Source organism: Harmonia axyridis, chromosome 5, assembly GCF_914767665.1.
Source record: "Harmonia axyridis chromosome 5, icHarAxyr1.1, whole genome shotgun sequence".
Classification (NCBI taxonomy): Eukaryota; Metazoa; Arthropoda; class Insecta; order Coleoptera; family Coccinellidae; genus Harmonia; species Harmonia axyridis.
Window position 1 is genome coordinate 7,210,707 of NC_059505.1, and position 16,229 is coordinate 7,226,935.

Genomic DNA, 16,229 nt, shown 5'->3' on the forward strand with positions numbered 1-16,229 from the left:
TCGTGATAACGACCTAAGCAAACTTTTAACATCGCGAATAAGAATCAAAATTGGCGAATATAAAAATGAAACAATGGAAAAGAAACTATCCAAATTAAATCCATCAAATGGTTCCTTGTGGAAATTCACGAAATTCTTGAAAAAGAAACCACAAGAAATACCAACTCTCTCAAGTGACTCTATCGATTACATAACAGACGAACAAAAAACGGAACTTTTGGCAGAAACCTATGAGAAGATACATGACATAGGCCCGACAAACAGCTCCGAAGATAAAAAAATCATAGAAATTGTAGAAAATTACTTAAGCAGCCATACCAGTACTAATAATGAATTGAAAAAGTTTCATACCAACCCACTAGAAATAAAAAACATTATTAACAACTTAGCAAATAACAAATCTCCAGGAATAGACGAAATTGATAACAAACTGATCAAAAACCTCACTAAAAAGGCAATCGTGCAACTCAATTATATAATCAACGCCATAATCGACTTGCAACACTGGCCGAATACATGGAAAATTGGACTAGTTGTTCCTATACATAAGAGTAGTAGCGACAAAAAATCACCACTTAATTACAGACCGATCAGTCTGTTATCAACGCTCAGTAAAATCTCCGAAAAAATTATTCTCAAAATACTAACAAAAACACTCAAACACACGGAATTGCATGATCCGTATCAATTTGGGTTCAAAGAAAAACATAGTTCCACACACCAAATCTGTAGAATAGTGATAGACATTATCAACGAATTCAACAAAAAAAAGAACACAGCCATGCTTTTTCTAGACATAGAGAAAGCATTCGACAGGGTCTGGATCCAAGGTCTTACTTACAAAATGATAAAACTCGGACTTCCCTACTTTATCATCAAACTAATAAATTCATACCTTTCGAACAGAAAATACGTAGTAAAAATCGGCAATAAACTATCATCCATCAAAAAAATTAAATCAGGTGTACCTCAAGGAAGCGTCCTTGGACCCAGACTCTTTAACCTCTACATACACGACCTTCCAGGTTTTCCAAACACAAAAATGGCGCTATTCGCAGACGACACTGCATTATACGCTCACTCCTTTCATTCGGCAATAGCGAACAGATTGCTACAATATAATATTGACAAACTAACCGAATTTTATAAAACCTGGAAGATCAGAGTGAATGAGAAAAAAACCGAACAGATCGTGTTTAGCCGAAAACTAAACGACAACAAAATCTCAATTCCTCTTAAACTTAACAACCATCCAATCACAGTTAATAATACGGTTAAATATCTGGGAATGGAACTAGATAGCCGACTTAATTTTCACAAACACATTGAAAAAACTTTAATAAAAGCCAACGGGGCAATCAGAATCCTGTATCCTCTAATGTGCAAGAATAGCCGTATGAATCAAAAAAATAAAAAATTAATATACACCTCCTTAATAAGACCAATCATAACGTATGCGGCACCGGCCTGGTGTCACTTGAAATCATGGCCGACACGACCGTTACAAATTTTTCAAAACAGAATGCTGAGGCTTATCACTAACAAGGATAGATACACAAGAATCACAGATTTGCACGAATTAGCAGGTATTGAAACAATAAAAAATCACATAGATAGAATTTCCGCGAACTTTTACGAAAAAACGAGATACGTGAGCGATCCCGTTAACAAAATAACTTTGACTAGAAAGAACTCGAAAAACGTCAATGAAAAACATGCCCTTCCCTACGAGCATTTACCCATATTCAATAGAAAACACATTAGCTACAAAAATAGCTAACATGTAGCTAATTACTACTGTTATTGCTACTGTAATTATTGTTGTTTTTGTTGTTGTTATTGTTGATGTTATTTTTTTATATCTCATTTTATATATTGTTGATACTGCTTAAGCCCAGGATACTGGGAAACAATGAAAACAGGTTTTTCTCTACATTTTCCTGTGAATACTATGAACTTTAGTGCTAACTTAACACATAAAAAAAAAACAAAACCTCTGAATATCTAAAGGCGTCCAGCCAAATTATTATTATTATTGTAGGTAAATCATGTATAGATAGGAACTACTAAAATATCAAACAACAAATGATGTAAACCATTATAACATGTACATATTAAAATATAATAAAGACTATAAAAGCAAAAGCAAGCAAAAAAAGCAAGCGTCTGACTCCAGATCAGAAGGTTGCGTGTTCAAATCACGTCGGGGTCACAATATTTTTTTCGCTGCCACTGGGACTTAGATGGGAATTAAAAACCTTTCGATCCGACTCAAATTTCAGTCAGAAAACGATATAAATATAAAGTCGGTTGTTCATAATCGCATCCTAATACTACCATAGTTATTTAATTCAATATTAGTATATTTTTTCATCTCTATTCGAAAATACAGTGACTTCAAGGCTCTGAATGAGTATTAATTGTAACGACTCCGTGGCGCAACGGTAGCGCGTCTGACTCCAGATCAGAAGGTTGCGTGTTCAAATCACGTCGGGGTCACAATATTTTTTTCGCTGCCACTGGGACTTAGAGGGGAATGAAAAACTTTCGATCCGACTCAATTTCAGTCGAAAAACGATATAAATATAAATACGGTTGTTCATAATCGCATCCTAATACTACCATAGTTATTTAATTCAATATTAGTATATTTTTTCATCTCTATTCGAAAATACAGTGACTTCAAGGCTCTGAATGAGTATTAATTGTAACGACTCCGTGGCGCAACGGTAGCGCGTCTGACTCCAGATCAGAAGGTTGCGTGTTCAAATCACGTCGGGGTCACAATATTTTTTTCGCTGCCACTGGGACTTAGATGGGAATTAAAAACCTTTCGATCCGACTCAAATTTCAGTCAGAAAACGATATAAATATAAAGTCGGTTGTTCATAATCGCATCCTAATACTACCATAGTTATTTAATTCAATATTAGTATATTTTTTCATCTCTATTCGAAAATACAGTGACTTCAAGGCTCTGGATGAGTATTAATTGTAACGACTCCGTGGCGCAACGGTAGCGCGTCTGACTTCATTCCCAATGAGACACCGAACAGGTAAGACGTGTCTTGAACGCTCCGTAAGTACTTGAGCCAGTAGTGCAAGTACCTGAGTATCCATTGTGAATAGTCAGAAAACCAACCTGAATTCCAAACGAAAGTTTAAAGTGAACAGTGACAGTGACATTACTTCAAGTAAAGTGCTGAAAAGAAAACCTTATAAAATGGGGACCAAACCCCCCAAAATGGACAACGAAAAAAAGAGAAAAATAACCGTATTTTCTCTAAGCCCTGAAAAAGTTGATGGAAAAACGAACTTAGGAACCGAAATGGAAAACCGAAGGAAGAAGATAAAGGATATGATAAATCCGACGCAAACCCACCCCGGAGGTGCTAAACAACCTTCGAACACATCAACCGAAGTAGTAGAAGCAGAAGAACCAATAGCGACTACTAATCGATTTAAAAAACTGCACGTGGAAGAAACCAAGATGCAAATAGATGACAGCGAATCAACAAAAATAAAACCTCCTCCTATAGTTCTTCAAGGACTTATTGATGATCATAACCAAACCGTTAAAAGAATAGCGGAACGAATTGGAAACAAAAGTTTCCACATAAGATACGGACGGGAGTCCTCGAACATTTATACGAATAAATTGGAGGACCATAAAAAACTAAAGGAATATTTCCTAAATCTTGGACAAAAGTTCCACTCGTACACATTGAAAAATGAAAAAACTCATGCTCATGTACTCAAAGGACTAAATTCCAATATTGAAATCCCAGAAATAATAGATGAACTGAAGAACATCTATGAAATAGACGTGAAAGACATCTACAAAATGAGAGGCACACGAAATCCGATGTTCCTCGTCATAACCAGCAGCCAAGTGACACTCAAACAATTGAAAAGAGAAGTGCGAACACTGTGTTACACCGTGATACATTGGGAAAGGCAATATAGGACCAAACAAATGACTATATGCAAGAGGTGCCAACAATGGGGACACGCAAGAAGTAACTGCTATAGAGCATACAAATGTTTACTGTGTGCGGACGAACATGCCACAGCAGAATGCACCAAACCCGCGGGAGAGAAAGATAAGTGCGCGAATTGCCGAGGCGAACATCGGGCAAATAGTGTTGAATGTGAAGTGTACCAGAGAATTCTACAAAGCAGAATATCCAGGAACCAGCCACAACCTACGAGGAAATCTACATACGTTGAAGCTCCACTACCAGCAGTAAACGTATGGGAAGAGAGAAGAAAAAAAATTAACGAAATAAGAAGCTCCCAACCAGATGCTGCTAGGACTAATACAGATAATTTGAATATGGGTAATACTGCTCAAAGCCCGCTTTTAGATTTAAAAAATGAAATGGACAAACTAAATCAACATATCAATATAAATAAATTCTTGCTAGAAATCCGCGCACTTAACCAAAAAATGGATAAATGCACTAATTTCAAAGAAAAATTCTTAATATTCAACGACTTCCTAGAAAATCTTCCTAGTCATGGTTTTTAAATCCCAAAAACAGTTAAATCTAGCAACCTGGAATTCCAATGGAATTCGATACAAACATAATGAAATTGCACATTTTCTTGAAGAACATTCAATAGATATTTTTTTCATAAATGAAACTAGACTAATAAAAACAGACAAATTTAAGATGAAGGAATTCCACGTTGTTAGAAGGGATCGCTCAGGTAACACTAGACACGGGGGTATCCTTATCCTTGTTAGAAAAGATATTCCGTTCAAAGAACTCCCGGAAATTTCTTGCACATTAGAGAATGCCGGTATACAATTAGCCAACGGTCTTAAACTTATCTCCATCTACAACAGACCAACCAATAACTTCGGTGAAAGCGATCTCGAAGAACTATTAAAAACTAATAAAACCATTGTTGTAGGAGATTTCAACGCTAGACACGGACTCTGGGGCTGTGTTTCAAACAATACCAACGGACTCACTCTTTTCGAATACTTAGAAAATAGACAAAACCGCATCATCCATCATCCTTCCGAACCTACGCATTATCCGCCTAACAATAATACCCCTTCAATAATTGACCTCATAGTAGCCCGAATGGTACCCAACATAAGTACCCCTGAATCATTACCTGACCTTCCCTCAGATCATAACGTAGTAACTTTCACTTTAACTAGTACCTGTAGAGTTGATATTTCCAAGAAAATCTTTGATTATTCGACCACAGATTGGAATGAATATCGAAGAATTCTTAACAATAAAATCGTCATAAATAACAATATTGACTCGATAGAGAAACTTGAGGAGGAGGTAACAAAATTCACGGAAAATTTAATTCACACCAGGAACCGAACCACTAAATTGAAGATCATTTATCCATACAAAGACGACCTCTCACCAGAAATAAAGAACCTAATTCAATTAAGAAATCGAACACGTAAACGCTGGCAGCGATATCGGAACCCTCATGATAACGACCTAAGCAAACTTTTAACATCGCGAATAAGAATCAAAATTGGCGAATATAAAAATGAAACAATGGGAAAGAAACTATCCAAATTAAATCCATCAAATGGTTCCTTGTGGAAATTCACGAAATTCTTGAAAAAGAAACCACAAGAAATACCAACTCTTTCAAGTGACACTATCGATTACATAACAGACGAACAAAAAACGGAACTTTTGGCAGAAACCTATGAGAAGATACATGACATAGGTCCGACAAACAGCTCCGAAGATAAAAAAATCATAGAAATTGTAGAAAATTACTTAAGTAGCCATACCAGTACTAATAATGAATCGAAAAAGTTTCATACCAACCCACTAGAAATAAAAAACATTATTAACAACTTAGCAAATAACAAATCTCCAGGAATAGACGAAATTGATAACAAACTGATCAAAAACCTCACTAAAAAGGCAATCGTGCAACTCAATTATATAATCAACGCCATAATCGACTTGCAACACTGGCCGAATACATGGAAAATTGGACTAGTTGTTCCTATACATAAAAGTAGTAGCGACAAAAAATCACCACTTAATTACAGACCGATCAGTCTGTTATCAACGCTCAGTAAAATCTCCGAAAAAATTATTCTCAAAATACTAACAAAAACACTCAAACACACGGAATTGCATGATCCGTATCAATTTGGGTTCAAAGAAAAACATAGTTCCACACACCAAATCTGTAGAATAGTAATAGACATTATCAACGAATTCAACAAAAAAAAGAACACAGCCATGCTTTTTCTAGACATAGAGAAAGCATTTGACAGGGTCTGGATCCAAGGTCTCACTTACAAAATGATAAAACTCGGACTTCCCTACTTTATCATCAAACTTATAAATTCATACCTTTCGAACAGAAAATACGTAGTAAAAATCGGCAATAAACTATCGTCCATCAAAAAAATTAAATCAGGTGTACCTCAAGGAAGCGTCCTTGGACCCAGACTCTTTAACCTCTACATACACGACCTTCCAGGTTTTCCAAACACAAAAATGGCGCTATTCGCAGACGACACTGCATTATACGCTCACTCCTTTCATTCGGCAATAGCGAACAGATTGCTACAATATAATATCGACAAACTAACCGAATTTTACAAAACCTGGAAGATCAGAGTAAATGAGAAAAAAACCGAACAGATCGTGTTTAGCCGAAAACTAAACGACAACAAAATCTCAATTCCTCTTAAACTTAACAACCATCCAATCACAGTTAATAATACGGTTAAATATCTGGGAATGGAACTAGATAGCCGACTTAATTTTCACAAACACATTGAAAAAACTTTAATAAAAGCCAACGGGGCAATCAGAATCCTGTATCTTCTAATGTGCAAGAATAGCCGTATGAATCAAAAAAATAAAAAATTAATATACACTTCCTTAATAAGACCAATCATAACGTATGCGGCACCGGCCTGGTGTCACTTGAAATCATGGCCGACACGACCGTTACAAATTTTTCAAAACAGAATGCTGAGGCTTATCACTAACAAGGATAGATACACAAGAATCACAGATTTGCACGAATTAGCAGGTATTGAAACAATAAAAAATCACATAGAATTTCCGCGAACTTTTACGAAAAAACGAGATACGTGAGCGATCCCGTTAACAAAATAACTTTGACTAGAAAGAACTCGAAAAACGCCAATGAAAAACATGCCCTTCCCTACGAGCATTTACCCATATTCAATAGAAAACACATTAGCTACAAAAATAGCTAACATGTAGCTAATTACTACTGTTATTGCTACTGTAATTATTGTTGTTTTTGTTGTTGTTATTGTTGATGTTATTTTTTATATCTCATTTTATATATTGTTGATACTGCTTAAGCCCAGGATACTGGGAAACAATGAAAACAGGTTTTTCTCTACATTTTCCTGTGAATACTATGAACTTTAGTGCTAACTTAACACATAAAAAAAAACAAAACCTCTGAATATCTAAAAGCGTCCAGCCAAAATATTATTATTATTGTAGGTAAATCATGTATAGATAGGAACTACTAAAATATCAAACAACAAATGATGTAAACCATTATAACATGTACATATTAAAATATAATAAAGACTATAAAAGCAAAAAGCAAGCGTCTGACTCCAGATCAGAAGGTTGCGTGTTCAAATCACGTCGGGGTCACAATATTTTTTTCGCTGCCACTGGGACTTAGATGGGAATTAAAAACCTTTCGATCCGACTCAAATTTCAGTCAGAAAACGATATAAATATAAAGTCGGTTGTTCATAATGGCATCCTAATACCACCATAGTTATTGAATTCAATATTAGTATATTTTTTCATCTCTATTCGAAAATACAGTGACTTCAGGGCTCTGAATGAGTATTAATTGTAACGACTCCGTGGCGCAACGGTAGCGCGTCTGACTCCAGATCAGAAGGTTGCGTGTTCAAATCACGTCGGGGTCACAATATTTTTTTCGCAGTCACTGGGACTTAGAGAGAATGAAAAACCTTTCGATCCGACTCAAAATTAAGTCAGAGAACGATATGAATAAAAACTCGGTTGTTCATAATCACATCCTATTATTGCCATAGTTAATAAATTAAATATTTCTATATTTTTTTCATCTCTATTTGAAAATACTTTTACTTGAAGGCTTTGGATGCGTATCAATTGTAAATTCAGTCAAAGAACGATATAAATATAAATCGGTTCATAACCGCATCCTACTAGTGAATTATCAAATGAAGTTAATATTGAAATCTTTTTTCATCACTATTTTATAATTCGGTTACTTCATGGCTCTGGATGCGTATTGATTGTAACGACTCACAAAATTCTTCAACTACCGTTGTGATATACTTCGAATGAAATATGTTTCAATTCAGTTTGAGACCCATCACCTGAATTCTAACATCAAAAAGTTGCTTTAATTAGAATGAAATGAATCCAATCAATATACTGATTATTAGAATGCTCTCACAATATTCACAAAAGAAAACGTTTGAATGAATAATTCTAACAAACGCCTTCATATAATATGTTATACATACTACATAGTAGGTATTGAGATTTTATAAAGGTCAATACTATTGTATTGATTTATTTAAATATTCAATTTTAATGCGAATATTTTGGTTGCGAATCATTCATGAGTATGAAGCCGAAAAATCGCAGGTACTGTAACGTTTTTTTTCTTTTTATCATTTTTATTTTAATATTATTTCTGCTTGGAGAATGAATGTACCGCTGAAGTGGAATCGTCAGGTACACTTTCTAATTGTTTTTGTCTTGTTCGCGATTCTGGTATTGAATTGCCAGAAATTGTGTTGGGGTGGTCATTTCAAATAAATATATCATTTCCCGCTCCTCAAGTATAGGCAACCAATATAACATCTTTTCTCGTCAAATTGTCAAGTCGCAAAAACTTGTTTTGAATCCCATCTGTGAAATATAGATACATCAATTGGAACTCATTTTTCGGTATTTCTCGAGTGTAGAGCATCTCAGCTAATCCGAATAAAGATTTTCTGTCTTCGACCATTTGGGTTGGATTATTTGGAAAATTGCAGATAATATCATAATTTTGCTGATTATTTTGGATATTTATATCACGTTTTGGAATCAAGCAGAATTTCCGTCTTGTACGGGATAAAAATTCTACATACTCTGATAGAAATTTCTATAAAAGCCGCCCTCCATCTTAGGTAATGTAAAGTACAAATTTCAAATGATTGTCTTCATGAGTTTTAATTGCAGGCTTTCAATTCTTTCAATTCTTCTGAATATTTTACTGATTCGATATATAAGTGGATCAACCTGAATTATTGGCGTGTTGGTTGATGCAAAGACATCCCTTGGACATAGGCACCCCCATTGCCTTATACTGAGGGTTGGAATAACTTCTAACCGGTTGGGAGCGAACCGAATTCAACATTTCCATCAACTGGACTTCTCCCTCTGGATGAGTACAACCCTTTTATTTTCATTATAGAAAGTTACCAAAATTAATCATTTATTTTGAATATATTGAATAACCATATTGGATCATATATAGACTCTGAAATTTAACTAAAATCCTACAGTTTATTATTTTATTGTGAATACCATTATCTGAATACCATTATCTGTGAAATTCTCTGTAAATGAAAGCCGGCATTCATTCTTTTAAATTATTGTTCATACTTAAGTGCACTCAATTCAAATTCATTAATTACATTTCATATCATAAATATAACGCTTTTCTCTTCAAGTACTTAGTAATTTGGTAGTTTTGGAAATTTTACAGAAAAGTAGGAATCTTGTTTATATTCGATTGATATTATTAAAACTATCTGGCGCCCCCCCTATTTATTGAGCTGTTCATTTTAAATTAAGAAAAAAATTATAGAATCCACCCCTTCTCCACTAGAGCTAAGCCGCGAGCTTCATTTTACCTTATTTATGTTACATCTAGAGAATATTCGAAAATAATTCACTTGTTGAGAAAAATAACGTAACATAAAAAATAATATTTTGTGGCTAACTGATACCTACCCCACATAGTTTCAACGTGTGTAAAGAGTCGAATGCTTCGGTTTTGGTACACACATTCCTCAGTCTCACCGGTTTCCTATTGTTCAAAACAGGACAACCATTGGCAATGCTGTTTTCGTGTTTATGAATTGTTGTCGATATGCTTCCATAAGAAACGGGAACAGCACTTTTTCCTTTTGCGATCTCCGGGCATAACGAATTCCTGACTTTCGCAAAAAGATCCAGGATGACGGCTTAACGAAGCGATGAACGAATAAGACGATCTAATGATAACCACAGGATTATGTATTGAGGTTGGAAAACTCCAGTGTTCACCTGAAAGAAAAAATAGAACATGATAGATTATGTATTATGCTGTTTTTTTTTTAATTTCTTATTCAGATGCGAATCCATATTTGAATATTAAGCGTGTTAGACAAAAGGGGCGGTATTAAAAATTTTTTCTCTGTGTGTGACATAAAAAATTCTGATCTAACTTGACGGAAAAATTTGATGAGTTTCAACTCTTCAAATTCACTTTCAATAACAAAATTTAATTTCTGATTGATTAAAATTAAATGTAAAACATCCTAGTAGCTATGAAAAATTTGATGTTTCACTTGTAAAAACCAAAATTATCTAGAATGTTTCTTGAAATAACGGGTGTTTTTTTTCGAGGTATATAACTTTAAGTTGGCATTGTTCAAGATGAGGACCGATTCAACAGCTGTCAAGTGATTTATTCTCAGTTTATTTTGGCAATTCATCATAAATAGACTCATGCATTAACAACGCTAGCAAATAGTGCAATTTTATTTCGAAAATAATGGTTCTTTAGGGAATACGTATCGCGCACTATGTCCATTTTATTTTGTTCAGCGATGAAACGCACTTCTGGTTGAATGGCTACGTCAACAAAAAAAACTGCCGCATTTGGAGTGAAGCTAATCCTCAAGTGTATGTCGAAACATCGTCACATCCAGAAAAACTGACTCTTTGGTGCGCTTTATGGGCTGGTGGAATCATTGGTCCGTACTTCTTCAAAAACGATTATGGCCAGAACGTTACAGTCAATGATGATCGGTATAGAGCCATGATTATTAATTTTTTCTTTCCTGAATTGAACAACCATAATTTCCAGGAGCTGTGGTTCCAACAAGACGGCGCAACATGTCACACAGCTCGTGCCACAATCGATGCATTGAAAGACACGTTTGGTGACGGCCTAATTTCACGTTTTGGACCCTTGAATTGGCCTCCAAGATCTTGTGATTTAACACCGCTAGACTACTTTCTGTGGGGCTATGTAAAGTCATTGGTCTATGCGGATAAGCCACAAACCCTTGACCATTTGAAAGACAACATTCGCCGTGTTATTGCCGATATACAGCCACAAATGTTGGAAAAAGTCATCGAAAATTGGACGTACAGATTGGACTACATCCGAGCCAACAGTGGCGGTCATATGCCAGAAATCATATTTAAAATGTAATGCCACAATATTATTTTGCGGATAAATAAAATTCATGTCAATCGAATAATCCATCGTTGTTTTATTGCAATTTAAAGTTCTATAGCTCTGAAAAAAACACCCTTTATCAAGTCGATCTCGGTATTTTTTTTATTTTAATTATTCTATTTTTGTGTTCTTTCTCACGTTTTGTGGTAGTGTTTATGCCGTAAGTGAGAAAACGTGAGAATTATCAACTATTCAGTGAATTCGATTATCGCATTATTGGATTACTTGAAGGTGGTTTTTCACCGACTTAACCATAACCAATTCTCTTTACTGCGTTGTTATAAATAAGAAAAGGTTAAGAAACCAAGGTTTTTAATTAATGGCATTGAGAGAGTGTTCAATGCTCTCAAAACGAAGGACTTCCTGTAACCATAGTTACAGTACAGTTTCCATAGGATTATTGATAGGCTGATGTAGTGATAGAATCATATATCCTTTCATCAATTCATGAGTTATTAAGCCAGATTTTTCAAAAGAATAAAACTTGTTTCCCCATTGCAAGGCATACCATAGATTTCATTGAAAAGGCTAACATCTAGCAGTGAACACCCAGATTTCCCGATCTTTCACCTATAGAATATGTGTGGGAAATGACGGATAGCAGACTAGTATAGCAATTAGCCAATCCTTTACAAACGCAAGCATGAAACACAGATGGCCTGGGTTGCAAGATTAGATCAGAAGAGAATATATCACCTGGTGGAATCCATGCCAAGAAGGGTGCAGGAATGTCAAGCAACTCGTTTTTGTTTTCAATGTCCAAATAAAACCTCTCATTAGACACAAACAAAATTTTAACCAGGTTAACTATTTAAACGGAAAAATCAAATAAATTTTTCGATATCCTGCTTGAATTTCCTGTGCTTCTGATGACGCTTTCAACACAAAATTTTACACGAAGCTTGAAAATTGCTGTTCTATACATACACATACACGGTAAATCTAGCCCGATTGGATTTGTTTTTATAGTAGTATCGATTAATTCTGTGGCTAATCCGTTCATTCTGGACCAGCTTGTAGAATAAAATCTTGCGGCAATATGTCAGATTCGCACAGATTGCATGGTTTGTGATACAGAAAACTGTTCTGCCAACACACATTTTTCAATTCAAAAATCATCGAAGGATATTTATGGAAGATTTCCATCAATTTCAATAAAAAATCAGTGAATTAGAGAAAATTATGTATAATACTCGTACAGAAGGCTCATTCTAACACTCGTTTTGAACTCGAGAAAGAAAATCAATGCCTTCTGCACTTGTATTATGAAAAACTATTTTAATATTCCTTCAATATCCTACAATTGGTATGATCAGCTTGTAGTTTTGCATGAAACTTGAAATTTTTATTTTATATCTCCACCCAAAATCTCAATTCTGTCGATATTGTGGTCACGTAAATATTAGATAATATTTGTTCGATCATCTTGAATTTTTTTTTGGTTGAGCTGAAGCGATCAAAATGAAATTTTGCAAGAAGTAACAAATTGTTTACGGAACCCCTGTCGAATCATGCTCATTGACGAACTTAACCACGGAATTCAAGACCAGAACCTATCCTGAATCGAGTTTACTGCCTGCTGGACGGAAGGACAGAATCAAATTTTAGTACGGATTCTTCATCACAATCATCGCCATTGACCAAAGGGTGTTTTTTTAGAGCTATAGAACATTAAATTGCAATAAAACAACGATGGATCATTCGATTGACATTAATTTTATTTATCCGCAAGATAATCTTGTGGCATCACATTTTAAATACGATTTCTGGCATATAACCGCCACGGCTGGCTCGCATGTAGTCCAATTTTCGATGACTTTTTCCAACATTTGTGGCCGTATATCGGCCATAACACGGCGAATGTTGTCTTCCAAATGGACAGGGGTTTGTGGCTTATCCGCATAGACCAATGACTTCACATAGCCCCACAGAAAGTAGTCTAGCGGTGTTAAATCACAAGATCTTGGAGGCCAATTCACAGGTCCAAAACGTGAAATTAGGCGGTCACCAAACGTGTCTTTCAATAAATCGATTGTGGCACGAGCTTTGTGACATGTTGCGCCGTCTTGTTGGAACCACAGCTCCTGGACATCATGGTTGTTCAATTCAGGAATGAAAAAGTTAGTAATCATGGCTCTATACCGATCACCATTGACTGTAACGTTCTGGCCATCATCGTTTTTGAAGAAGTACGGACCAATGATTCCATCATCCCATAAAGCGCACCAAACAGTCAGTTTTTCTGGTTGCAACGGTGTTTCGATATACACTTGAGGATAAGCTTCACTCCAAATGCGGCAGTTTTGTTTGTTGACGTAGCCATTCAACCAGAAGTGCGCTCCATCGCTAAACAAAATAAAATGGACGTAGTGCGCGATACGTATTCCGCACAGAACCATTATTTTCGAAATGAAATTACACTATTCTTAAGCGTAGTTCAGGCGTGAGTCTATTCATGATGAATTGCCAAACCAAACTGAGAATAAGTCACTTGACAACTGTTAAATCGGCCGCCATTCTGAAAAGTAATGTCAACTCAAAGTTATATACCTCGAAAAAAAAACACCCGTTATTTGTGAATATTACTAGAACAGGACTCGAGTTATTTTCAATTTTGCATCCGGATCTATCAGACCTAGAAGGAAGCTTTGTGATCTTTTCCAGAGTGGAAGATCTAGTGAAACTAGAAATATCAAAATTCTGAAACAGATGAATAAACCTAAAAAATTCAATTAAGACCAATTCAAATCAGATAATATCACACTATCCATTTCAATAGGAGAAGTTTTTAATCGAAAACTTGATAAGGCCTGATAAGATTTTAAAAGTTGATTGGATTGATAATCTGAAAGCGGATATATACTGCGTTTGAAGTGATGGTATTTTATTGTGTACGTCATAAAAAATTGTGTGTCTATTACATGCATGCGAAACGGAGTTTACATGACATTTCGAATTAGTTTTGGAGTATAATAACAATTAACGTAGTTACCAAGGTTTTCAACCAGTTATTTCCAGTTTTTCCGTGAGGCATTAATAAAATTTCAATTATCACTTCTCGAAAATCATACATTGAGTTAAAATAAATAGATTCAAGTGTGGCAAAAAACGACATTGTCGTTGTTTACATTTTCAATATAGGAAACTGTGTATACACTATCTGAATAGCGGTCCTCGGGATTTCTTTCATTATCCAAAAAATTATATAATACGCTCAATATGTCTCACGACATTGACCCATAAATGTTACATGGATTCGGTCTGTACTTAAGAGAAATCAGTTTATCACATGAATTAAAACAATATTAATTACCTCAAATTTGTGGAAATTAATTTTGCTTCATTCAAATTGTCCGATAAACTCATGAAGATTTTTTTGTGAATATTTCATTTTGAATTCAAGAATATATAGGACAAAAAAATAAGGAAATACAGTGAAGTGAAGTCGGGATCTTTCGAGATCTCATTAATTCATATATAGAGTTATGTGGTCTCCAAGAGCACAATTGGCGCATGATTTGATGAATTTGATGATTCGATCAATACGAAATTAAGAATGCACTACCCTGAAGTTAGGAGCTGTTGAGTGCTTGTTTATTCAAGCTCCAAGTTATCTAGGTCTCTCTGAAAGCAAATAAACTATATTATTATTATTATATGTGCTATCCGAAGGCTTAATTAACGCATGAAAGAACAAGCGCTCGAGAGCTCCTGGGACCGTATTCTCGACAAGTGATCTTTCAAAACGTATACGTTCTTTCAGTGCTCTGAACACTGAATGAACGTATACGTTTTGAAAGATCACTTGTTGAGAATACGCTCCCTGGTGACTTTACGTTACTGCTTAGAAACCTAATTTTTTTTTTTTTTAATTTTTCGTGAGTTTTCTATGATATTGACGATATTATCAACACGAAGCTTGAAATTGTAATTCTAGAGAGGGTATTTCATGAATAACTGCACATGCTTGTTCTGTGCATTGTTCTAAGTTCATTCGTTTATGGTATACAAGGTGCTTTATACATTTTATTGAAAACTTTCTACCGATATTACTCTTGAATAGGTACTTTTATCGATTTTTGTGAGCATTCAAGGATTAAGTCTAGGACAATAAACAATAATATTCGGTCCTATAGTTAAAAATTGATCGGTAGCACAGGCCCAGACTGAAAAAAACAGGTACTTCAATTTTTCCAGAAAAAATATATACTTATGAAGTATATTCAGGGCAGTCGCTAGATTATAGACGATACAAGGAAGGAGTAAAAGTGACTGTTGATCTGACCTAAATTTGTGGCGCAAGTGTAGCTAGAAGTTAAATTTCATATATGATATTTAGTAATTCAGTACTTTTGAAGTTTCCTATAAGAAACTTCAAAAGTACTGATATAGATAAAGCAAAAAGTAAAAAAAGGATGAAAGTATATTCGACTTCTTGAGTTGGTTGGGTTGATTACTATTTTGCTATACAAGCGCCAGTGGAGAATTTTTGAACCCTTATTTATCCTTTTCTGCTGGACACTTCCTCAACTTCTTGAAGCTTCAGGAATAATTTTCATATTCAATTCTTCAATCAAAAAGTTGATTCCTCAGCGAGCAAAATATTGGGGAAACGATTTCATTCTACTAAAAAATCTTATCATTGAGAAATATATGAACTGTTTCCATTTCCTTCCACGATCAATTATAATATTTTCTAATCGTTTTTTGTAAAT

General features: G+C 35.0%; 1 long non-coding RNA gene and 3 other non-coding genes across 4 annotated transcripts; all 4 read left to right on the plus strand.

Moving 5' to 3' along the window:
- Nucleotides 1-2,427: 2,427 nt before the first annotated feature.
- Nucleotides 2,428-2,499, plus strand: Trnaw-cca. The gene has a single exon. It is a non-coding gene; the product is annotated as a tRNA-Trp (tRNA).
- A 213-nt stretch (nucleotides 2,500-2,712) lies between these two features.
- Nucleotides 2,713-2,784, plus strand: Trnaw-cca. The gene has a single exon. It is a non-coding gene; the product is annotated as a tRNA-Trp (tRNA).
- Nucleotides 2,785-7,873: 5,089 nt separating this feature from the next.
- On the plus strand, nucleotides 7,874-7,945 carry Trnaw-cca. Its single transcript has one exon. It is a non-coding gene; the product is annotated as a tRNA-Trp (tRNA).
- Nucleotides 7,946-8,667: 722 nt separating this feature from the next.
- Nucleotides 8,668-9,422, plus strand: LOC123680419. Its single transcript, XR_006747514.1, has 2 exons — nucleotides 8,668-9,187; nucleotides 9,240-9,422. It is a non-coding gene; the product is annotated as an uncharacterized LOC123680419 (long non-coding RNA).
- The last annotated feature ends 6,807 nt before the right edge of the window (nucleotides 9,423-16,229 follow it).